Source organism: Plectrocnemia conspersa, unplaced genomic scaffold (genome assembly GCF_051122295.1).
Source record: "Plectrocnemia conspersa isolate PC_06_02 unplaced genomic scaffold, ASM5112229v1 ptg000009l, whole genome shotgun sequence".
NCBI lineage: Eukaryota > Metazoa > Arthropoda > Insecta > Trichoptera > Polycentropodidae > Plectrocnemia > Plectrocnemia conspersa.
The window spans coordinates 3,816,585-3,843,930 of NW_028277173.1; the positions used below are offsets into that span (position 1 = coordinate 3,816,585).

The following is a 27,346-nucleotide window of genomic DNA, read 5'->3' on the forward strand; positions in this document are numbered from 1 at the left end:
TTTTAACTTTTAACTTATATTTATTAAAGAAGATTAATTTTTTTTAAATCAAATAAAGACCATCGTGACCTAACAGGTTAGCAAATAAGTCGAAAATACCGAGTTAAATCATTCGAGCTACCGAAGTCGAACAATTTTTTTAAATATTAACGCATGACAAACCTCGTCAAATCCCTTTTCAAAATCCGTATATACGACGTCTAATTTAAACAGCTTTCGCCATAAACAGATGGTTAGTAATAGTGGAACGGGCGAGACGAAACCTAGTGCTGTTGGTCCAACAAAACTTACTGAAAGTGATTGAAGTCATATCTACGGATAATTATTTCGAACAATTTAGTAGGCGCTGACAACACTGCGACTGGTCTATAGTTATTTATGTACAATTTGTCAACCTTTTATGAATATATGTGACATGCGCATTTCTAAAGATCAGTAAATTATCACGTCTTACATGCTACTGCAATACGTGTTAATGAAATCACTAAAGAAACTGAACAGCGACGCGCTTACGACCGATTACGCGCTACTGCAATACGTCAATGCAATGAAATAAATTTGTAATAACAGGATGAATAAAGAATGAGTTTAAATCTATATCGGATGTGTAATAAAGCTAGTACTATACATAATAGTAAAGTTAGTAAAGTATTGAACAAATGCATGTATCATGTTGTTCCATTAGGCTTTGTGTTTTTAAGGTGCGGGTTAAATGAACTAAAAATTAAAACGTGTCATACCGTTATTAAATTATATTTTCTCTATCATTTTTTACAATTATTCTTTAAATGTTAATATATTTGCTTACAGCTGATTCGAAAAATAATGTATTTTTACAAGCAATTATTTTTTCATGTCATTTTTATATATGTTTTTGTAAAATATGTAAATAAATTATGTCTGAAAAATACGTTGATTGAGAAAGGAGTTCCCAAGAAAATCCATTGATTTTTTCTATTGTATTCTTTGATACATGAGGGTGAGCGCTGTCTTGGTGTAAAATTACCCTTCCTTAATTTATAAGGGAAAGTTTTCATAATGATCTGAGTCGCTTTTAAGCAAATTAGCTGAGCATACTATGTGTCTGTTGTAATTGTCTGCCTATAATGCAATAACCCTTCATGTCCCTCAAGGTTGAAATTTGGGGTTGATCGGCATACAACCACTGCCTTTTACATCGCGTGTTAAAGTAAAGGACTACCTTCTCATATTCAGTAACAATTCGACTAAAAAAATATTTATTATTGGCATATTGTGATTCGTTGTGTGAGGTTTTTCTCAGTCAATTTATGATATACCCATGTTCTACAAATTTCCTAAGGTTTTAAATAATCTGTAAACTTATGTATATGACACGTTGAGCTTTTGTGCTAGATTGTGTATCATTAATCTCGGATCTGATTTGATGGCAGCCTTAATATCCTCACTAACAACCTCTAAGAACTACCCGCCCTTACAAGGATATTCAATGTCAAAATATACGTAACGAAATTTTTAGAACCACATTTGTCACTTTATAAATTAAATGGCATCTCTGCCTATTCCATTACATATCTTTTTAACTGCTATTGTCGGATTATAAGCGAGTTGAAACTCATAAAGCATAATATAGCTTAACTGAAATTATTGATTTATGGTTGAAAACATCGAAACAAAAATTATGCTGTTACTAAATAGCATCATTGATACGACTACTGTTAACAAACACCTAAAAAAATAGTGAAATTATCGTTAATTTATAAAAAGTTCAAATGTAAGAAAAAAACGCAAAGACTAATGTGACAACCTGATACAACTTAAAGTTGTCAAACGTTTTATGATAAAAAATGTTCGGACAATTTTATACACAAAGTCAGCAAGTGGAAAATGTTCAAGACAATCGACTTTAACTTGTAAATGGTTATAAACAGTAACCTGTATTTAATTATAAATTATGTATTTTAATGCATTCTTAATAACATAAAAAATATGTCAATGATGCCAAACAATCTTGTCTACAGTCTGCCAAAATGAAATTTAATATCATCAATAAAATCCGACATTTCATCAGCGACAACCTCAAAAGTCCAAGACTATCCATGCATACGGTTGAAGGTGAATCTGATTCGTTAAGCACAGCGATGGGTGTATTTTTTTTAAACTCTCGTCCGTCGACCGTGAACATCAACCGTGCTTCCAGTTTTATGGAATTGAAACTAAATAGTGGTCTGATGCAGCAATGTCCATAGGTGCAGAGCGTGCGGTTTCGCACCGGTTCGCTCGAACCGGTTGATGAAATTATTAGCCACTTCACGCATTTATTCATTTCTTTGCCTTTAGTCTATCCTGTGGATAGTTGCAGCAGCAGCACCTGTTTCTGATATTAGTATGATATAACCACAAGCGGATCAAACTGGATATAATGATATCACATGCTTGCTTATTTCCGGCTGATTTTTTTCTACTGCTACTGATGTGCTTAATTATTTAAATAAATACTGCAGAAGTATTTAATATTGCAGCTCATTTTATATGGTATGTGTGAGGTGAAGAACATTGATTTAAAACGGTGCTTTTCAACGTGGGCGAGTACGCCCCAATAGGGTATTATATTGTACCTCGTGGGGGCGTTATTTATTTACTTTCATGATTTAATAAGCCTATTTATAATGTAATGTTTACAAAAAAATATTTATAGAGATGTTAAATTGGCAATTATTATTTATGATTCTTGCTATTTTAGATATCGTTTTACAACTTTCGTTTTATTTTACAAATCACTAAAAAAATCATACACAGGGAGAAATACCGACCCACACAAATTTCAATGTAAATATGATAACGCATATTTCCATAAAATACTTAATAATGGCTATTCGAGTTTCAAAGATTCATTCATTCTTAGAAAATAAAAGATAATACGAAATCGTGAAAAACTTCCTCTCTTTTAGCACTTTGTATGCGAGAGACGATAATATTCGTTTTACAACGCTTATCAGTTAAAAGCGGGAGACGAGGATACAAATTGTTTTGTACTGCGATTCAAGTTTAGACTTTTTAAATACCGAGAATATCCAAGTACCTATGTTTTTTTAACAAACGTATTTTTTTAAATTTAATCAATATAAAATTGCATAATTATGTTTTTTTTTTTTTTGTAATATTATAGCCCTTATTAGAGATTTTCTTATATACATACTTCTATTTTTGATCATCTTAGCACATTAAGATCCATTCACGCGGTTTCGCGTGAAAGTGAAATTCTGCGATTTTTCCGTTCACGCGTTTTCGAGGCTAAAAAATAATAATTAATAACTACGTGCGAACGTAACAATACAAATGACACTTATAAGCTATTGGTCTTTAATTGGCCTTCTCTTCCAGTGCAAGGACAAGAATAAAAGACACTTGGCCACATCACCATCGAAGAAGATTCTCGGAGTGACAGACAACTCACAGAGGCAAAGTCTCACTAATTCTACTCAAAGGAATCAGAGACCAGAGAGACTCGATTTTCACAGCAGCACTCTTTTAAGCTTGAACTTTAAGCTTGTTAATAAAAGTGTTGTGTAGTAAGAGAGAAATCATGGTTTTGGAGCAAAATTTGTGTTTCTTACTCAAATGTGTCAGAAAGAGCTATTTGTGTCAACGCACTCCTCCACATATATAATAAATAATCACAGGTTTCTCATGGACCGAAATCTTTACGTATAAAAAAACAATAAAATTATAACCCTGTAATACTGAATTTTTTATACATCGAAGTATGCTCCAGTAACTTTGGTATTATATGCTTAGTAATAAATTCTGAATATTAAAAAATATTCATTCAGTTTCTGAATGAAATTAAAATTAATCAACATGTTCTATTGCTATTAATTTGTAAAACTCTACTGTCAAAATAATCTAAATAAAAGATTTTTATATTATATATAGGGAGGTTTATTTACGAACAATCTGAAAAAGGGATTTAGAGAAAAGGTCCAGAGCTCTAATTTAGTTCAAGTGAATTAAATATATATTATGTATATAATATAATAAATATAAAAATATAAAATGTACTAAACGCGATGCCCGATATTAATTATTATGCCTACTACATATTTAAATATATTTACTATTATTTCTGATTTTTTAAAAAGCCTAAAGTTCACTAATAATATAACAATAAAATAATTTAGTAAATAATAAATGTGCATTAAAATAACAAAAATTGCATAAGATTATGATCGCTGTCTCTCACACCAACTTTTAGTATTATTTTTTTTAATTAACCTTTGTGGTTAATCAGTGGTTCGCAAACCATATGAAAAACTTTTTTGGGGTCGCAAAATTTAAAGAAATTTATTTGCCCAAAATCAGTAGAATAACGAAATACAATATTATCAAAAAAAGCAGGAGCAAACAGGAAACATCCTCGATGGAGTGCCAAGCGACGCGACACGAATCGCGTACTCTCTCAATCAATTATACGCGTGATGGGAATGACGTGGCTAGTGGGTAACTTATGGCTCGAGTTTTTTATAAGCGCATACTTGACATTAAATTCGTATAATTAAAGCACAAGTTAGACTTATTCTTTCGAAATACGTAATTAAATAATGAGTGATAATATATAATATTTGCCAAGTTTGCTACTTCCAAAAAGGAATAAATAAATTTAGCACCACTATAGCGTAATGATTTTTCTACTGATTCGTAAATTTTTGGTCAAAAACTACACCATCGTGATGCCGATATCTTTGCGCCTTTTTATGTTCCGTTTAAATTAAGACGACAATAAGAATGAAAGTTTACATTTAAAAAAACGTATGGTGGTTTGGTGATATTTTAAAGGAATTATTCATTAATCGTTTTTAAAATCAGGTGAGATTTTTTCAGCGAAATTATTTTGTAGGGAAAATAAGCTCATGCACATAAAATAAACCATGAAACATCCGATGTTGGCTAATAAACATAGAACGATATTGCGGTTGCAAATTTAAACGATTAGTTTTGGGAATTTTATCTCATCCCCAATATTCCCCTGACCTTTATCCCCACAGATTATCACCGTTTTAAAAATTTAGACTTGCATCTTCGAAATACGAAATTCAATAATCAGAGTGATATGATGAAACCTTTGACGACTTTGCAATTTCCATTTATTATTCGCTAGCAAAGTCGTTGGCAACAGAGCATTTTTGTAAGTAAAGCATATTTTCAAAAATAAAATAAAAATATGTAGCAAATTATATCTCAATAAAAAAAACCGGCCATTTTATATGCAACAACCTAATTTATAATAATCAATCATAAAAATATAATTAAATTTTTTTTTGAGTATTTTTTTAGTGTATACCTAAACCTATTAAATGAATTCGAATAATATTTATATTTGATCTGTGTTTGTAGGAGATGAAATATCGATCATCAATATACAATAGATGGCAACGTAGAACCGCTACACTGAAATCTATTCTCTAGAAAGAGAGACCCTGACCCGCGAAAAACGAGTCTAGACACTTAAAAGTTTCAGCGCGTCTTCCAAGCTCTGCGTTCTAAGGGATCACGTATGGTCCTTACGCCCACCTCCCAAGACACAGGGTTACGGTCGTTAACCACCCTGGTTTGACGGCAGACGGACCGCTAGAAAATCGATGGTGCGGTCGCGCCGAGGTCTCAAAATGTCTTTTCAATGACCGTGCAGCAGCGCTACATATTCATGATGCGTGTGTTGGCTGGCTGACTGTGAACGTGAACGTGTGTGTGATATCGAATTTTAGGGGCGTCGGCGAGGTCCCGTTTTCGTGGGGCCAAAGAATAAAAGAAAAACTTCGAGTATCGATTTCTGCCAAAAAGGCGTTTATCTGGTAATGTGCGCTCGATGGTGGTGAGTAAGATTAGTGCATACAATTGCAACAAGTGGTCCCTCGTGTCGTCTGACAGACACGATCGAATGACTTGTTTACGTGCGATTCGTTAGCTATCAAAGTCGCATAAAATGCTAGGTCAACGACTTTATTGAGAGGTCGTTATCGTCTCAATAAGGTCATGATGGAATACAAAGGAGAAGAGTTTCGCTAATCAGGATTAAGCTAATCAGATAAATCAGACAAACAATAAAATATCTCACAAAGTTACACCGAGTCACAGATGTAGACACGAGCGACTTGAATTAAACATGTTAGCAATGGAAATCAACATAGAAATATAATATAAAGAAAAACATCAATTTTTTCAGCTCTCAAAGTGTTTCAAAGTTACTGTGTAAGTTCTCCTCACATGTATATACCCAATGATAGAGATAAATTACAATTGACATGTTAAATTCCATACCATGTAGGAACTTGTATAAATGCCTAATAAGTGATAATTTGCTAGCGAGTTATCTAATATGTGGATAAGCGATCAAATGAGCGACGCGTGGTTGGCATTGTTGTGCAAAAGAATTGGACCTTTTAGATTGACTAGTGCAGGAGCCAGACGTCGCAGAATTTTGTAAGTTTTCTAGATTTTTATTATCTGTAATGGCTTTACCAGGATTCCAAACTATGTACAGGCGGCCCTCGACTTTCGAACGTTCGACTTTCGCACAATTCGCTATTTCGCACATTTTAAAAAAAAACATTTTTTTTATATTCAATTTTTTTTGTTAAAAAACGTTTTGATAGCGGTGAATCTTTTGCTTCAATCGAACGTTCGTATGATACAAACAGGTCTACGAAATGGTCAATTTTGCAAAATAAAGATATATAATATTTCCACAATCTTTAATGATATGTTTCAAAAAAAACACAGCAAAAAAAAAACACGGATGAAATGGAAAATCTTTGTCATCATAGATCGATGACCAACATCAAAAAGATGTCCCTCTGAGTATTTCAATTATTCAAGCAAAAGCTCTTAGTTTGCAAAAAGATTGGAAGGGTAGATTAAAAAAATATTTTAACACGGTTTTTCAAGCAAGTAACGGTTGGTTTTACAATTTTAAAATGAGGTATTCTTTTCATAATATTAAATTTACTGGAGAATCGGCTGATGCGGATAAAGATCCTGCAAAAGAATTTATTTCCTATTTATCCAAAATTATTGAAGATGTAGAATATTCCTCTAGCCAAATATTTAATGTTGATGAGACAGGTTTATTTTGGAAAACTCTTTAACAATGAAAAATATGAATGAAGCCTTCACATACCTTGACAAATTTTTAAATATTATGGAAGATTGTGATCACAATGAAGAACGCATATCTCAAGTGCGTGGGGCGATCAATAAAAACATAGCATGTTATAAAATACTATACAAAGAAAAGAAAAAGAATAGTGGAAAACAATTAACTCTTGATAACTTTTCAAAGGAAACATCCGCAAACCCCATTTAAACGCGTCTCTTAAACATCTTATATTTACTTGATAAATAAATATTTTAAAATACACACAATTTCAATTTTTTTTACCTCCCTCGACTTACGTACATTCAACATTCGCACACATTTTCAGGAACCAATTATGTGCGAAACTCGAGGGCCGCCTGTAGTTGATTATAGAGCACAGTAATTTTTTTGTAGCTCGATTTTTATCCAACCAAAGAAATTGATTTAAAAGTAAAACAATATTTATTATGGCGATTTTTAATGTTATAATTTAGTAAGTGCTGTATTTAATAGTCAAACATTTTCGATTTTCCTAACTATTTTAAAAGATACAGAACTGTTATTATGACACATTTTTTAGGAACCATCATTCGTTTCTGATGCGAAAAGAAAGGCAAAACAAGTTTCGTAGTATAAATTTTCACGGTTTTAACTCAGTTCGTGCGGCACCCATTTGTCAAACATTTTTGATTTCCTTGCTGTTTTTGATACAAGTATCTTCTTCAGCTGAAGAAGAATATTTTAGAAAAAAATCAAAGCACAATTTTTTTAAAACCACAAACGCATATACGTTACTATATAAATGACTGCACGGGTAACCAGGTTGCAAATGGGGGAAAACTCTTAAGAGTCAGCTATCGTGGAGACGCGGTACCGAAACCAGAGTGGCGATGGGTAAGTTCATATCAAGGCTTTACTCATAAAATGTCACATTGCTATGACGATGAGGACAGTGGCGAATAGTGCCACCACTCTCAAATATCATAATTTATTTTCGGGTAGGAAATAAAATGAAATTATAAATCAGTTGTTTGATACATTTTAAATGGCCTTCTGAGTGAAAATATATTTATACTAGTGACAATATAATTTCACTTAAAAATATTCGTTCACTGTATTGTTACCCAAACCCAATCTAAACGAATTAATCAAACCCAACTAGACCTTATAACTTTGATTAGGATTTGTTGAGGTTAGGTTTGGGTTTGAACAGCAAATGTCGAATTAAGTTTTATGGACATTTCAGAGCATCATATAATATGACTAGCGCATATCAGTTAACTTATATTTTTTGCTGGTAGAAATATATATCTACCAGTGAAAATGAATTAGAATATGATTTTACTGAAAAAGTTTAAAGATGAAAAAGGTCGCTAGCCTTCTTCTTCAGTTGTTAACGCCCAACTAAAGATGTCAGTTGCTTCAGAAATACGCACACCAATTTGAGAAATTAAGAGTACAAAAGACGTTAGTAATCTAATAGATTTAGACTATATCAAACAGCTAGGAATTTAAAAAATAAATTGACAAATGCTGCATGAACTGAATATTAATAAAAAATAAATATATATATCTACTGGTGAAAATATAAGTTCATTAGTAATACACATTTACTGTAACACTAGCAAAACTTAGAAAAAAAAATAGATGAACATAACCCATGATATAAATCTAAGCTTTAAATGAATACAATTATTGCTATATGTAATGTTTGAAATGCAACACATAAAGTTTTGCGTATTTTATTTTAAGCGACGACAGACGACATTGTATGAGGATCGCACGCTACGCAAAGAGTGATCTGAGTTAAATGATTCAATTTATTTTGGCTCAACTGCATATTAGTGTTCCGTTAAATTTTCAGAATTTTCTTTATTCGTATAAAAAGCTTAGAAAACCCTGCTTCATAAACAAAAGCTAGTTATTTAAATGAATATTTATCGCAAAAAATTTGGATATGAATATATTATGGTATATGTCTGAGATTAAATCAATAAGCTTGAACTGAATAAAGTCTATCCGCAAAAAAATACACCGCTACAATTTTTCATAGGTTTCACAACCTTTAAAAGGTCTTGACCTGGCGCGACGCGATCTTAGGGTTCTTTACTATTAAAATAAATTTATAAAAATAGTTTTGAATCACTAATATGATCTCATTTTAATCTATCTAGGTTTAGGAAAAAAATAATATGCCAATGTGAATTACTAAAGCTTGCGTCTGCTCTCGCAGATCTTAGTTGCGAAGCATATTACGATCAATACTATTCAATGCATGAATAGTAGACAATGAAGCACCGCCACGTATAGTATGTGTGTGTACCGACGTAAAGGTGCGCTAGAATGCGTCTACCAACTTACTGTGACGTCACGGGGCCTACGGCCGCAAGGCTAGACGTTCTTTGGACGCTATACAATTAAAATTTTCATTGTCTCGAGCGCGAAAGGTTCATTTGCATTTTCCATAGCAGTGCCAATAGCGAGCCGATGAAAATAATCGAAGTAGAACAACGATGTATTCAAAAAAATTTAGTTTCAAATCATATCTTGCTGATGAACAATTCTTAATCGATACTAAAGATATTGTAAGTGTGTCGCGTACGTGGATTCATCCTTAAAGTGTGTCGTGTAAATGTAAAGGTTGAGATCCGCTGCCGCGAGTGAAAGGCCTTTCTACATCATCCATTCATATTTTTTAGGGAAATCATACAAGGTCAAGAATGCGCATGATTCCAACCGCGGAATAATTTACAGCCGTACAAACTATAAAAAATCAACTTGAGAACATTCGAAATTACACAGTTGTAAGTAATACTCGCCAATTCATTCTGTACATTAAATGAGATGTCAGATTTCTTCCAGGGTGGGGTTAGAATATTTTCGGTGGAATGAACAAGCGAAGCCCGAGTTATGCATTTTTTTAATCATTGATTATTTACCGGTGAGTGGTTCTTAAGCAGAGATAAGACAAAACGAATATAGAAAAACTAAAATAATGTATGTAACATTCAGGGTTGTCAATCATCGTTACATTATAAATAAAACGTTTTAACTATGACAAAATCAACTGAGAGAGTTGTGAAAAATACTCACTACGCGGTTTAATATATGTTTTGTTCTTATTCGTACCAGTTGCATTTTTAAGACAGTTTGATTTGTTCAGGATCAATTAAAACTCTGAGTATGGTTGACAGTATATAGCATAAATTTTTATATGTTTTATTGTATAATATTATGTTGCAATATGACAGGCGTTAGCCTAATGCGTCAAAACGAGGTAAACAAAATCAATAACTAAGTAGTGTAAATTTAAAATAAATAAGACATTTTGGGCCGAAGTTATGTCTAACCGAATGGTTATGAATTTTAAATCGGAATGTTATATCATCTTAATCTGGCGCGTAGTTTGACGACGCGTTTTATCACGCTCGGTGATTTTCAGAAATAATTTGCTTTAAATTATATTTTAAAAATACAATAAATAGTGTAAATTTTTTGTGAGGACGTTAGATCTAAACAAATGGTTTATGAATGAAACAAACGTTTTTTTTAATAATACAAGCAATGATAAAAATTAAAGTTATAAAAGACATGCTGTTGATTTTGTTGTACTATACAGGAAAAATATTTTTTATTGATATTTTTAATAAAATTTTAATATTTTTAATAATAATAACTGTTTTAATGTCTCATAGAAGCGCCTTGTAAAACCAGGGGGAAAAAATCACGTCAAGTTTGATTATCGACTATTAAGGTTCTCTTTACTATTTTCATCAAAACTATATATTAAAATCAGTAAGAAATATTAAAATACATATTTACGCTGTTTTGTTTAAAGAAATTCGAACAGTTACCGAACCTATTAATAAATAACCCTTGGATTTTGCAACGAAATTACTAACAACCAGAAATAACTTCCACACAGCAAAATATCAGGGCTGTGGAGTCGGGGCATTTTAAAAAATCGACCGACTCTGACTCATTTTTAACCCTTTCTTTTTTTAATTGCTTGTCGTGCGCCATGCGTTTTAAGTCGGTAATATGAAGTAAGCAAAAGTTATTATGCACTTAATCAAATACCCAACAAGAGCATGGTCACACGTAGACACATACAATGGCGCGGCACTAATCCTAAAAAATATTATTATAATTATTTTTTGTTCTTTCTTCTATGTTGTTATTTACATGAAAATAAATAAATAAAATAATTTTTAAATTCGGAGTCGGAGTCGGGAAAAATTACCAACGACTCCACAGACCTGCAAATTATCGGTGTGTGATGATATTGAAACAGAGGTGCAATCGTTTCAATGTCTAGGAGATAAAAATTAATGATTATTATATAATATATAAATCTATCATCACAGTTTAGATTTTCCAAGATTTTAATAGTACATACATAGTGCTATTTACTGATTTTAAGCTATATGATAGCTTGAAATTATTAAATATATGTTACTGATTTACAGATTGTAAATGTCTCAATACTTATTTAGTAGTTGTTGATTGTGTTTACACAGTTGTATATAACGCCTGTCATGTTGCAATGGATGATTTACAATATAGAAATTAATAATGAAGAAAGCTTTTAAAAGTATTATTTTTGCCAACCCTATTGTTACTCATTTAAAAAAATCAATACCAAAGTCATTCGAGCGAACAGTCACAAAAATAAACTTAAAGGGATTTGAAAATAAATCTCAACAGACTTGGGTGCCCTATTTGGTTTTAATAAATAATGTAAACATAAAATATCTAAACTATGACGCAAGTCAATAAGTTTGATACCATATATTAAAAAAATTGCATTTGCGAATGTAAATGCAAAACTTTATTAAACCTTCTTCTTCTTAATATGCTGTCTCCATTGCGAAGGTAAGCCATCATTATGACTCTGCCTTGGAGACTGCGCTCCTTTGAAACTATTATCTTAGATTCATCAGCCATGAAATTATGTTTATGGCGTATGATTAAATGAAATAAGGTATTGTAAGGTCCATGTGTTTCATTAATCCTTTGAATATGAAATTAGAATAGGAAAAAAGAGAACTCGTGTGACCAACTTGATGGTTTATTGTTTGGATCGCGATTTGCTCACCGACTCTGACCATTTATTTCACACATCAATAACCACTCCCGTCCTCCGCGCGTCCCTTTTTATATACATGTGTATTACCACGTGGCATATAATATGGTCGATACGGTAACGAAGCTACTAGAAACCAAATCCACGTATGCACATATAAATTGTTTCAATCATGTTTTGTTCTTCGTCACGCAGCAGCTATCCCTCGGTATATATAAAAAATGTGAGACGGTTCTACAATATATCGTCGTCTTATTGGAGCGCGACGACAATCCGAAAAAACGCAATAAAACAAATAATTGATGCAATAAATAAAGTACACGTGTATTTGTGTGTATTCAATATTTTAATAAATAAAATAAGTCATACAGCCAATCATCGATTAATAATTCCGATGAGATAACGCGCCCATTTGGTAATCCGATATGATAATGTACCACAGCTTATTTACTGCGTAAGTGTGTGTTATTTGGAAAATAATAAGTATAATTAAAAAGTATTTTAATACATTTAAATAACATATTTTATAGTATAAAATATTTTTAATAAGTTGTAAACCATAAAACTATTGAAAAATAATAATACATTTCTTGATCAGATATATTAAATTAATTGGATTTTATATAAAGAATGCTTTATAGTATAAATTATAAAAATTAAAAAAAACTATCGTACAGTGAGCACTAGTGTCATGAAATTTGTACAGCTTTTTATGTCTGAAATTTTGTATTTCAATGCAACTAAATTTAATCAAAATTTAATAACATTGATAAACTAAATAATATATAAATAATTTATAAGCAAAAAAGCTTGGCTTCTTGCTTTAAATAAATGTTCAGTCGCTCTTGATAAATATTGAATATTTTTCAGGATAAATAGTACAAATAAAAATTTACAATGTAGTTAATAAATTTTCTTTATTAACTACATTGTAAATACATTTTTATTTTTATTTTTTCGATTAAATCAAGACCATCGTGGCCTAACAGGTTACCCCAATGCGCCACGATGGTCGAAAGCAAATTATAAATTTATAAAACATAAAAAAACGTATATATATAAATAAATATAACAATACTTAAACATAACAAAAAAAATTATAAAATATTAAAATTAATAGATATAAACTGGATCATATCCTCGTAGCTAACATTAAATAAATCAATTTTCAATGCCAGCGTAATAAGGAGCCGTATGGCCACAGCTATAGGCGAGTCGGCAAGTGCGGATGTCCTAGCCCTAACTGCCATCAAAAGAGGTCTCGATCGTGATTCTCGAAAATGTTACGGAACCCAAAACTGGAATTCCTCGAGAATAGCTGGATTGTCGACAGCACCTTTTAGTAGTTTGAAAAAATGCTTAGCGACATACAGCTTTCTGCGAGAATTCAGCGAATCATATCCCAACGCTCCTAAAAGAAAGGCGCTGGGATATAAGAACGGATAATAACCAAATGTCCTTTTGTAAAGGTATCTTAAATACCTTTTTTGAATTTTTTCTACTAAAAGGGAATATTTGGCTATTCGGGGATTCCAAATTATAGATCCCGATTCAAGAATGCTACGAACTAAGGTGTCATAGAGGATGCGAATAACTGACGGATCGGCAAAGTGAAAGGCATTCCTCATAACAAAGCCGAGCATCTTGGAAGATTTATCACAGACGTCGTGTATGTGTAGAGAGAACCTCCATTTGCTCTCGAAAGTGATTCCGAGATCTTTAATGGAAGTTTCTCTAGTCAAAATGTTACCACCGAGATGGTAGAAATAAGCTGATGGCGAACGGGATCGAGAAAATGACACAGTATGGCACTTTCCGACACTAAAGGGCAGACGGTTAACGGAAGCCCATCTCCACAGAGAGTCTAAATCACTTTGTAGAGAGAAGGAGTCTGCAACAGATCGAATGCATTTATATAATTTTAAATCATCTGCGTACAGAAGAAAACTTGAATTTTTAATTGCTGTATTTATGTCATTAATAAATAACACAAAAAGCAGAGGTCCCAAATTGGATCCTTGAGGAACCCCCGAAGGGGTAAAATATTCTTTTGACAATCGGCCACCATAGGTTACAAACTGTCTACGATTGCTTAAATAACTCGAAAATAACCGAATTAAATTATCTGAGCAACCGAGGTTCGACAATTTTTTTAATAATAACGTATGACAAACTTTGTCAAAGGCTTTCTCAACATCTGTATACACGACGTCTACTTGAATTCCGGCATCGAGAGAAGTTGTCACCGTTTTGGTGAACGACAGAAGATTAGTAACAGTGGAACGGGCAGGACGAAACCCGTGCTGTTGGTCTAATAAAACTTGCTGAAAGTGATTGTAGAGATATTATATATATCTACTGATGAAAATGTATTCTGGTATGATTTCCCTAAAACAGTTGATGAAATTATATTTATATTTGTAAAAATATAACTTCACTAAAAAATACACTGGCGTTGGTTATTTGAAACACTACTGAATAAACTATAATACTTAATCTCATCGACAGATTTTTAACTGAACTATGAAATAACCTTCTGATTAATATTTATATTATATTATTATAACCCATAACTAAATAGACGTGGTTGCAATGTGATCAAGTTATGAAATACTGACATGAAAGAGCAATAAGATTAGTAACCAGTAGCAAGACAGACCTAAGCCCAAATCACAACTCAAAGCCAAGGTCGATCAGCCGGTGTTTGAAGTAATTTTCGCCGGCCGATATGTTTACCTATAAAAAACACTAAAACGCTGCTGGTCAAAAAGTCCGAATGTAATTCAGATCGATCATCACAGATTAGGTTTTCCTAGATTTTTCTAATCCCACGAATGAATATTGTGACGCGTAATTAAAATTGAGCATCTCGAACATAGTAATATCTATTGATTGTTAGCTATAATTATATTATTATTGATATGGAAGATGTCACTGATTTACAGAATTTGATCCCATAGTGATTTTAAATTTTTAACGTATCTGAATTAGTGATCTAATTCAGATACGTTGAATTAGTGATTACTAATCTCAAGGATTTTTATCGTGAAAAAATAATTAAAATAAAATCATGCTAAGTGAAATTTATTGAAAGCTGTAATAATAATTTATAATTAATAAAATAAAATGATTTCAGTTTGGTGTGTCGCTACTTACTTAGTAGTTGTTAATTATTAACCATAGTGTTTTTAAATTGCATGTCATATTACTAGAGATGCGTTTAGATTTAGTGATACAACTTTATCTGCGATGATCGAACGGAATAATAATTACTTAACAATCATTAATTATATATATATTATAAAACACTATTCGAACTCGGGGTCTTTCAGGTATGAGTCATTGACTTATAGAAATGATCTATCATGCTGATTATAAATCATAATATACATGTACTTTATTAATGAATTAAATATATTGTATCGAAATATAAAATAAAGTAAACATAATGTCAATTTTCTCACTGCGCAGTTTAAATTATCTTGACATATGCCAAGACAAAGAAAATTATACGTAAATATTTTTACTGCGTAACATAATTGTTTTAAAGATACATATAAAAAACAACAAGGATTAATATTGTCATTATTATTGAAACAAAAAGAACACTCACTTCGCGGCTTCAAATACGTTTGATGAATAATATATTTTTTGTTGCGTGCATCAACAAAATATGTAATGATATTTGTGTGAATATATTGTCTGCGCTTATTGTTGTCGAACTGTTTTTTCGCAGCGTGTCAACGTTACGCCGATAGTGTAAAAATAAATCAGTAAACGTGCGACACTCGAAAAGTTCATTAAACCGATGAAAATGAGAGGCGAGCTTGTGTGTCATTCGTATTGTATCTACACAGAGCAGCAATCATACAAACAAATTTATTTTTAACAAGGTGTGTGTATGTGCATTTGCGCTTTCTGTGCTGCGCAATTCATGGGACTGCTTTTAAATGTGGCTAAGTTGTCAACATTCGAGGGTTTTGATGACAGAGGAGGCCGCGAGGTTGGAGCGGACAGTGAGAGCATACTCGAAAAAATAAAAACGGGTTTAAATACATAATCATTCATCTCTATCACGAACCAGTATATATCAATAAAACAAACGTGGAGAAATGTAAATAGTAATCAGTTATTTAATTTAGGTTAGATTAAATAAATATTTTATCACAATTTCTTATTGAGTAGTAAAATAATGTTTATGTTAAAAAATATTTAGATGTAAAATCAATGATTGCTATCATTTTTTAGAACAATGTTTTTTTAAACGTTTTGAAGTGAAATACTTATGCCAAATCAAACATAACCTACTAAATTTGACCAGTATTTCCGGAATCGATTTTTTGCTTACCAATCATGTATGTATATATTTAGGCAAATATATTTATGAAAAATATATTTGTAAAAGTTTTACAAGCAAAAAAACTATGAAGAACAATGCTTTCTAAACGTTTAAATATAACATACTAATATTGTTACTAATAATGATAATAATATTAGTTTTATTACAGTGTGAATAAGCAATAAAAAACAGGAGATTTAATTTAAAAGCTTATAATTAGTGGATTAGGATTTTTTTCTCACAATTGTAGCAAAATAGATATACAAAATTAGTACTATTTTAATATCGTGCTGTGAAAATAAAATTTTATATTTTCAAAATAAGATTAGAATATACTCCAATACAAAAAAAATCAGAAATGGTCACAAGAATACGGTAGATTTCTGAATATAAAAACGTGAAAAAGTATTTGAATAAAATAAACCGAATTTAGTTTATAGTTATTAAATATTTTCTAGTAGTTCTCAAAGGAAGAAATAATTTTCTTCAAATTTTGTAACATATAGCTGACATTTAAAACAAGATGGCGAATCAGATTGGCTATCGAACTTAGTTAATATACTAACAGTGATTTTTTCAAATTACATATAAAAAAAAATCTAATATATTTTTACCGGAGGCATTTTAAAACAATATGGTAAATTAGACTAGCTTAAAAATTTAATTTAGAAATTAGCATAGTCAATTTTATGTAATAAAATATAATTAAAACTGTGACGTCTCACATACATACATATATATTAATATGTGTATAATATACATATGTATATATTTTTTAATTAAGGACTTACTGCGATTGATACTTGAATGAATTAAAATATTTTTTTGAGGCAATCATTTCATCGTTATTGAGACTTTCTGTTTGATATTTCGGCAGAGATGAACCTGCCATGATCACATATTCAAAGAAAACTGTTCTATTTCTAATACTATCACTGCTACAATAATAAACAGGGCAAATATTTATATATGTATGCGCTTAAAACATATAAAAACGTGAAAACGAGGAGTTTAACCCATTACCGCCCACTAATATAATCTACTGAATATATGTATATTATAAAATATTTTCGACTTATTTTTTTATACGATTTCAAAAAAACATTGCCATGTTTTTCTAATTTTTTTGTCATAGCAACCATTTAAAACAATATTGCTATTGAACTTAGTTAAAATACAATGTGATTTTTATGGAAAAGTTTTATTGAAATCTGATTAAAACTACGGCAGTTTTTGTATTCACAAAAACTGTTACATCTCATGTATATATATATTTATCTGTGTATATAATACATACATATGTATATGTTTTAAAGAACATGAATCATTGCGCTTAAGATTTAAATGTTAAATTGTAAAAAATCAAATTAAAATATATTTTGCCGCAATTGAGACTTTCTGCTTAAAATTTCGACAGAGATGAACCTGCCATGATCATAAATTCAAAGAAAACTATTCTGTTTCGAATTCTTTCACTGTTAAAATATTAAACAGTAAGTTTTAATCGATATGAAACGATAGCGAATATATTCTTTCTCTACTTTTTTTTTACCGAAGTTGTATTTTTATTTATTAATTTGCATGGGCTTTAATTTGAAACAAGATGGCGAATTAAGCTGACTTACAAACTTAATTTAAATATTTACAGAAGTTTTATGAAAATCTAATTAAAATCACGGCACAGGATTTCCAGATGTAAAAACGCAATAAACCAAAATTCGTATCTTTCATTGAAGCAAGATAAGGATTTTGTGTTAATAAATTACTCAAAAATCTCGTCCCTAATTAACCGTGTTATTGGGGAGGTGGGAGGGTCTACTGTACTATATTTCTTTTAACAGAGTCACTATGAAATCTATTTTTTTCGTCATTATTCATAAGTAAAAAAGATATGACAACTTTGGGTGTTCGCCCTATCAATTTGCTCCAAAGTACAAGATGCGGATATACGTTCGATATACTTATCATTACTCTTTTCTATACTTTAAACAAATTTAAAGAAATTAGAAATGTTACTATATTTTTTATGTGGAAATAGTGAAAGTTATAATCTATCAAAATCAATAATTTATCAATCGTTATCATTGACGTGTGTATAGCGATAGCAATTTGAAAACTGCGAGTGTCTTTGCGTTGTGAAATAAAGATAAGCCTCAAAGTGACTCTGTTAAATGAAACATATACACTCGAATACATTTATAATATACGTACTATTCATTGCTCTGAGAATTTGTTTTGTTTATATAATTCAAATTTATGTTGCTATGATATATATTTATATAAATAGTACTGTCTAATTGTATACAATAAAAGTGAATTTTATAAATAAATACACTTTTTCATAAGTAATATACTATATATAATAGAAGCTTTCAGTTAATGTATTCTACTTTTATGTATTCTGCATTGATTTTTTTTACCAGGTACGATACTATTTGAATAATAAAATAGTCTATTGAAGGATATACAAATGTACATATGTATATATGCAATATACATATGTTAAACAGTACTTGGAACTATTACTATTGTAAATAACTTGGGTGGCCTTAAATGTTTATTAAAGAAGATTATAAAAGTGCTATAAAAAATCTTAAAATATAAACAAAATCGTCATACATATGCTAATATTTATTTATTGTTAATCTAATGACATGAGTAGCTCAGTGCGTTACAACGGTGTAAACACAATCAATAGCTGGATTTTATTTTTAATTTTCAACTAGGTTAACCAAAGCTGTGATGATCGGTATAAATTTTAAATATATAATAAACACTAATTCCAATCTCCTAGACATGATTATTATACATAAGACATATCACATGTGTATTTTATCTCATTTCCAGTTTAATTGAACGTTGATTTAGTATTTATGAAACGGCAAAGCTAACCACATAATCGTCATACACCAGTGGTTATTTATCCAAACATTTATCATTTGAGTTTGACTCATTAGAGACATGTGATAACTGAACTTTAGCTTTACACTACTAATGAGATTAAATTTATTACAGCAGTAATATAAGTGTTTATTTGTGTAACGATTAGCATACTAAAAATTTGTCTTGTGTGATTTGTTTACATCGGACTGCGTCGACAGATAACACGCAGATAGAAAATCTAATAATAAATTTACAGATACCTCTGTTGAATCTCTAGTGGTTAGGTCAGATCTTGTTTGTACAGCCATGATTGGTTCTATGGTATAGATAGATATCAATCAGCTCTGATGCCTTATCCTTATTTCTCAAAATGTGTTATATGATTATTCCATTATCGATTTATAGTCACAATAATTCCAATGCCTTGTGTAAACACTGCAAGGTTCTAAAGGAAATAATAGTGGCATTTATTACAGCTATGGTATAGACACCTGTTGCAGGTTGGAGGTCAACAGTCCGCGTGTTTAAGTTGTCATGGATTATTTTTATGCTTTTATGAGTGAACATATAAAATCGATAAATTTTATATGGCTATTCAACAGTGTTGTATTCAATACAAGCATATGTACATCTAGAAAATAATACTTTGTTAAACGCATATACATACATAACCGTCTAAGCTTTTATATATGTGAATAATTTATAACACAGTTTTTAAAAGTAATTATGTTGATCAAATATTTTTTAAATCATTTGACCACAATTGATAACAGTAAGGATATATGATTGGGAAATTCCCGAAAAAATAAAAAATGGAAGAGAAGTAATAGTACAATACTTATTATCAATAATTTATATTAAAACCATATCCATCCCTTTCCAACAGTTTAATCATAAGAATCGATTTCCATAGTTGCGTTTAAAGCTTTCCATTAAAACAAGGTTGAATGTCCTGTAGTTGAAAGTGAAGTCGAAAGCTGTGACGCGTGTTTTCTCAAACATCAATGTGTTAAAGTACTATGTAGAAGGAAAAAACCGATGACAGGTTGAGTATTACCAGACACCTTCGTAATTGTGACATCATCTCTGATTTAAACATAACAGATTTGCTAATAATGTATATGTAGTACAGTTAGTAACAAGAATTACATATAATTTAAACTAGATGTTTCTCTGATATCATCAAATAACAATTAACAAAATAATGTTTCACGCACGTCAAATACAAGACAATGGTATTTTCATCCTTTTAAACATATTAAAAGAACGGAGGACGTAAGACGAAATATCATGTGATCATTATAAAGATAAGCTATGTATTGTTTTCGGATAATATAATATATATCAGATCCACAATAGCTATATATAAACCATATATCAACATGTCTTAAAAACTAATGCTAGATTACTATTATTCACATACAGAAAAAATAAAAACAGTATTCAACTAAATTCATATTTTTTTGTACCCAATATATCCAGCTGGCTGTTGATATTTACGCGGTAGTAGTTGCTGAAAGTTTATAGGATATTTCACAGACTTTTTACTGGTTATTTTTTATGCAGTTGAAATATTTATTTATATTATTTATCACAAATCTTCTGTTGCAACATGACAGGCATTAGCCCGATGCGTTACAACGGGGTAAACACTCATGCAATATAACAGGTGTTTGTCTAATGCGTTACTAGTGAGTAAGGATTATACTGAAAATATTCCTATTAATTTGCTTCCAAATTATTAGAAATATTTTTTTATTGTTTTAATTGTTATTTGTTATCTTCCGTTACAACCATGTCAACACAATCAACAACTACAAAAAAAGTATATGATAATAAATTAAGCATTTTTCTTTTGCCAATTTTACTAATCAGTAATTTGCACAGAAATGTGTTGTAAATATTTTATAAAATTCAAGTAGTGTTTAATTAAATATTATTTTCCGGGAAGTTAACTGCTTTTTGCACTAATTGGTTAAATAAATTATTATCGAATTTATTCGAATATTCGAATATTTGAAAATTACGAATAATTCAGAGCCCTAACTCATACCCAAGACCATATCCACTAAGTTCTAGAATTAGTGGCTACAACAAGACCAGTCTTAAATTTAATTATAAACATAAAATGCCTAGACACACACCTTGCTTTAGAGGCATAACTTCATTTTTGTAGCTACAGATTGCCAGTTAAGATATAAAAAGCTCTAAGCTTACAACATTTGACTAATTAATCTCTGTATTTTTGTAATATTTATATTTTTTCAAGCTAGCCATTTGCAAATATAAAAAAACAGCCAAGAGCAAAATAGCACGTCAAGTTCTATCGAATATCAAAGTGCTCTTTATTATTTTCTTATATTATAACAGTATTTTAAAACCATTTTTATGAGGCAATAAAAAAAACAACTCTTTGAGTTTGCACCATTATCATATTTATTTTTAATAAATCTTCCATTGTAAACTGACTGGCATTAGACCAATGTGTTAAAACGGGCAAATCTGTACCAAATGAGTAAGTCAATCAGACATAATGAAAACCTACAAGTAAGTATTAACCACCAGACTGCAAGTCTGAAAATCGGTGACATCTATATTATTAATACTAAATTATTATGTGCTAAACAATTTATAGGCAATAGACGTCACTGCAGTTGGGGCCGGTTTTTTTTTTAATAATAGCGCATTTTTTAGCGCACTGTTGGGGCTCGAACCAGTAACCTCAAAGTTGTTAGTCTGAGACGTTACGGACTACGCTATTATTTATAATTTAATATTTAAATAAAAATTCCGTCCTTTAATTAATATATGTCACTGCAGCTGGGGCTGTTTTTTTTTAAATAATAGCGTATTTTTAATAAATAAAAATTCGAGTGCCACTGCCGGAACTCGAACCCCCAACCTCAAGAATTACTAGTCTGAGATGTTATAGACTACGCTATTCCGTCCTTACATATTATAATGCGCAAGCTCAGATTTTTGGCTAAAAACAACACCGTCGTGATGCTGCAGCCATTATATTTTGCGACTTTTTTATGTTCTCTCAGATAAAAAAAAAACATTAAAACGAAAATGTTTACAATAACAAAATCGCTTAGTAAGCTCAGGTTTTAAATTTAATCGCTAAATAGTCAAACATTGTTTTGTAAAGTTATTAATAAACGCGATATTTTTTTATAAATAGTGATTAATATGCATTGACAGGTTTCCCCAGTGCGTCATGATCGATATTATACTATTTAATATTAAAAAAATGAAAAACTGTTAAAGTGAACATCTAAAACTTGATGGCTTGTGCAAGAGAAGAATTCTCAGACGCTGACATCCTGGGCGCAATGGGCAAGCATAAGGGAAACATTGAATTAAGGTACAATTCTACATATGATAAACAATCTGGAAGCCATACTTCGATTCGCCTTCAAGGTGTCTTTGGGAGATATGCCAAAGCGCAAAAAGATATGTTTTACATTGTAATAACTTTTTGGCAATTAAGTGTCGTTAATGTTCTGTGTATAAGTCGTACCAGTGGTATAAGTCAGACCATAGTAGTTTTTATTTCAATCGTGTCTGTGAGATTGAAAGTAGTGATTATTAAATAATTGTTATATTCATCGATTATCAGTTTCCTGGATCAATAAAAAAAATCGAACTAGGTCATGCATATTTATTATGAGGTGGAATAATAGTTTATAATTAATAAAATATGTCACTGATTAATTAGGTGTCATTGATTGTGTTGACATGGTTGCAACGCAATAACCTAATGTCATATTGTAACGGAATATAGCAATAAACACTAAAATTTGAAAGCAAATATAGCCTTCTCAGGATTAAGTCAATGCAGATCACAAGCTCGATGCATATCAATCGCAGAATCTCCGCAGTTTTTCACATTTCCACCGCACGTGTCGCGTCACTCCCACCACCGCCGCACCACAGACCGTTCAGCAGAACCGCATCGATACGTACTTTTTACATTTCCCCCAGGGACGGCTCAGGGTTTTCAGGTTTTTCGGACGGCCGCGATCCACGCCGATCGGAGCGTCACTGAGTCCCGTTTCGACAGTTTCCGCGTCGTCGCCGCCACTGAACGAACCAACACTAATGAGTCACACCAAGGAATGCACGCGACTAAGCATTAATTATTTATCGAGTGTGATTTTTTTCATATCAATGGCCGCCCGGTGCATCTGCAACAAAGACACGAGGCGGTGGCAGCTGACCTTGTTGCTCGCTTGCGTGCCAAAGCCACACGTACTATATATAATAGCAAGTATAAATCTCACTCCCCCTACTAAAAAAATGAAATAAAAAGTGAATCGCGGACAGAATGGTGTTTTTGACCTCGGCCGGTCGTTTGCGTCTGAAAACGCGTCTTTTTGGGGTCTTTTCGTATTATGGACCTGGGAGTCGGTTTTGGCATGTCAGGTTATCGCGTTTTGTTCGATAAAAATGACGCTGTCATCTGGTGGCACACTTTGGCGTTGCGCAGTTGGCGCTTTGTGTGTTATCAGAGCGAAAATCGGTCGTCATAATGTCTTATTCGCATATAATCTCACATTTGAATCCATGACAAACAATATACTTTGAGTTTGAATCTTGAAATATATGTTATGATGCTAACAATCGTTATCCAAAGGATGTAACAAAGTTCCAAGCACTAATAGAGCAAAGACTTGTCCACTTGATTAGGAATTTTTCTAACTTACATACATATGATCAGGGAAGTGACAGAAGATCAACAATCGATACTTTGAAAACCTCCATTCGCAAATAACAAACGATTTTAGAAGAATATTGAATCGAAAATACCGATTTAAAACTGATAGAACGAGCAATAACATCTTTCACGCGCTGTGAAAAAATAAAAAAGCGCTGTGGGGCAAACATTTTCAATATATATGAGTGTATATACAGTACCCTAAATTATACTTTTTATAACTTATATACCATAATCCAATACCTAGAACTTTTGCTTAATAACGTAATAAAGATAAGTAAGACCACTGTAATGTTTTCTTCACACCTTAAAAATATCACTTATTGAAAACCATAAATGCTAAAGTACGTGTGAAATGATATCCAATAAAACGCGTAATGTGGCGTGTCACTTTTCATGAATCGTGAATAACCGTTAGCCGTTTAATTATATTGGCAGTTAAAATATAGCGCAATTAAAGTGTATAAACATGAATATTGCGTGATGGATTTCGTGAAAGCTTTTGATAATTTAGAATATTTATGTTGCTCAGATTATACTCATCAACAATTTTGCCACAAATATAAACAAGATTTTCAGAAAACCCCATATTAATATGACAAACTACCAAAGATTTCAATGTGTTTTATAAACGTGCAAGTATTATAATATTTTTGACGAAAAAATTCAATAGCCTGCTTTATATTTTAAAGTTGCTTAGTATTAAGGTGTAATGCAAGTTTTGACGGATTGTCGACACCACCCCTCTGCAACATTAAAAACTTCTAATAAATATTTTTTTATGGATTTTATTTATATTGGTCAAATACTGTATGATCATATGAGACAACTGTTTGTCAAAAGTTTGCATAAGAGGTTATTTATCATGTAATGACACGGACAAAAACCGTGTTGCAAGCTCACTAAAGCCTACCAACAGTGATTATATATACAAAAATTTGTGGATCGAAGTGACTTTTTACACCTCGTATATTTATAGCAGTCTTAAAGAGTAACTACCCAAAATTTGATTTCTGTCAAAATTTGATGAATGAGGTAAAGATTTGTCAGAGTTGTCAAGAATGACACGTGAATTTACCTTAGTCCATGATGTAAGAAAGTCACCTATATTTTTTTTATAGCTGGGTCTTAAAGAATAAGTACCCAAAAAAATATTTCTGTCGGTAGAATGGTGTATGATCGTATGAGGCAGAGTAGTCAAGCAGGTATCACTTTGTTACAGCATAAGAGGTTATTTACCATGAAATGATATGGACAGAAACTGTGTTGCAGGTCCACAAAAAGCCTGCCAACAGTTATTATATATACAAGCCTTTATGCATTTAATTTATATTTGTCAAATAGTGTATGATCGTATGAGACAAAGGTTTGTCAGAGTTGTCAAGTATATGACACGTGTTTGTCACCGTGTTGCAGGTCCAATAAAGCCTGCCTACAGTGATTATAAATACAAGTACGATTAATATTAATTTTTGTGGTTCGAAGTGATTTTTTTACACCTCCGCGATGTAGGAAAGTCACCCATAAATTTATAGCAGGGTCTAACTAAAAACTAAAAAAAATATTTCTGTGAGTAGAATGGTGTATGATCGTATAAGGCAAATATTTGTCAAAGTTGTCAATTAGATGACAGGAAAATTTCATTTTGTTACTACATAAGAGGTTATTTACCATGAAATGACGTGGACAAAAAGTGGTACTGGTCCACTAAGGCCTGCCTTCGGAGATTATATGTATGTTTATAACAAGGTACAAAAACCCAAAATATTATTTCTGTCGGTCTAAAAGCATATGTTCGTATTAGGCAAATGTTTGTCAAAGTTGTCAACCAATTACTGGTTAATTTAAACTGAAAGTTTTTTATTGAATTAAATTGCAATGCAAATTATCAAAAAAAATGCACTGTTTGGGCAAAAACCAATAAAATAATAAAAATCTACACGATCAATTAAGTTTTGACATTTTCTGTAAAATAATACCTGTTTATAAATAGCATATAATATATTCAAATGCAACGCGCTGTGTAGTTAATGAATCATTGTAGCACGTGTAGGTCAATTGTAATCGACCGTACTGCACACAAACGATATAATGGATAAAATGAATTATAAAAAAAACTGTAGATGCTATTAGAATAATTGGAGAATAACAGAATAGTATATATTACATAGCTCAAACCGTTTCGGTTACATTCTTCAACTTGTTTGAGTAAAATGTATGCATTGCAGTAGTTTTATTTTGAATATCCTTAATAACCATAACACCAAAGGGTTAATTATAATTATTTAATCCAGGAAATTGGCGACACGACTTTTAGATTATTCACGTAATGGAAAAATACTTGTCCCATTCTGCGTAATGCGGCATTTCGCATTACATTGGTATATAAACACAACATCCCTTATAAGAGACATAAATTAGAAAGACTATAATTATTAATAATTAAATTTCTCATGGAAAAACACAGATATAATTTAAACAAGTCGGTCATGGTTCGAATTTATTCCAGAAATTTAATACTGCAAAATCTCGACCTTGCTAAGTGCTAAACCAATGCATAACATTATAATATTATCTCAAAATAGGAGTAACTCCCTGACCCGATTTATATACACAATTAAGCAAAAACCCTGTACAAAATTACAATACAATCCACGTTATAAATTTGGTCACAATCGCACCAGTGGTTCGCAACATTCCATATATAATTTTTCAAAGACGGAAATCGACACACACACGACACTCCATTTACAAGCGCGTCCTGTTGCGTGTTATCCGTTTCGAATATAATAAAAGCATTCAAGCCGCACGTAAAAAAACAGTACAGTACTGTACTGTATTAGGGACAGCAAAAGCGCTTTGTATAAAACTGCTCTTTATATGGTACAAATGATCCTTGGTTCAATTCTCAGTTTGATAGCAAAATGGAAAAACTTAGCTTGCTACTAAAACAAAGCGTGTTTAATATATACATTTAATAATCTTGGTGGGACTCAGTTTTGAATAATCCATATAATTATGTAGGTTTTGGGGAAAGACTTCAATGAAACATTGTGACTTTTCTCAGATTCCAGGTTCAAAGTTTATCGCGTAAGTGGGTTTAAGATCTTTTATTAATTAAACTCTGGGTAACTCCAGCTTGCACGACATGTCTTTTAAATATTATTTATTGCTAGAAGCTAATTGATTACTCAAGTAAAGATC

General features: G+C 31.4%; 1 protein-coding gene and 2 long non-coding RNA genes across 11 annotated transcripts in view; 2 read left to right on the top strand and 1 right to left on the bottom strand.

The window, feature by feature from the left end:
* Positions 1-27,346, bottom strand: part of shep (RNA binding motif single stranded interacting protein alan shepard) — an 86,844-nt gene that overhangs the window by 36,557 nt on the left and 22,941 nt on the right. For 6 of the 9 annotated variants that reach the window (XM_088191371.1, XM_088191370.1, XM_088191368.1 and 3 more), the window contains exon 1: positions 23,392-23,471. The exons of the other annotated variants lie outside the window; for them this stretch is intronic. The gene's annotated coding sequence lies outside the window, so the exon portion shown is untranslated. Of the gene's footprint in view, positions 1-23,391; positions 23,472-27,346 lie in introns of those variants that run through there. 9 annotated transcript variants of the gene reach the window in all.
* Positions 14,548-19,088, top strand: LOC148231605 (uncharacterized). The gene is made up of 2 exons (XR_015810574.1): positions 14,548-15,365; positions 15,431-19,088. It is a non-coding gene; the product is annotated as an uncharacterized LOC148231605 (long non-coding RNA).
* Positions 20,977-27,313, top strand: LOC148231606 (uncharacterized). The gene is made up of 2 exons (XR_015810572.1): positions 20,977-26,046; positions 26,096-27,313. It is a non-coding gene; the product is annotated as an uncharacterized LOC148231606 (long non-coding RNA).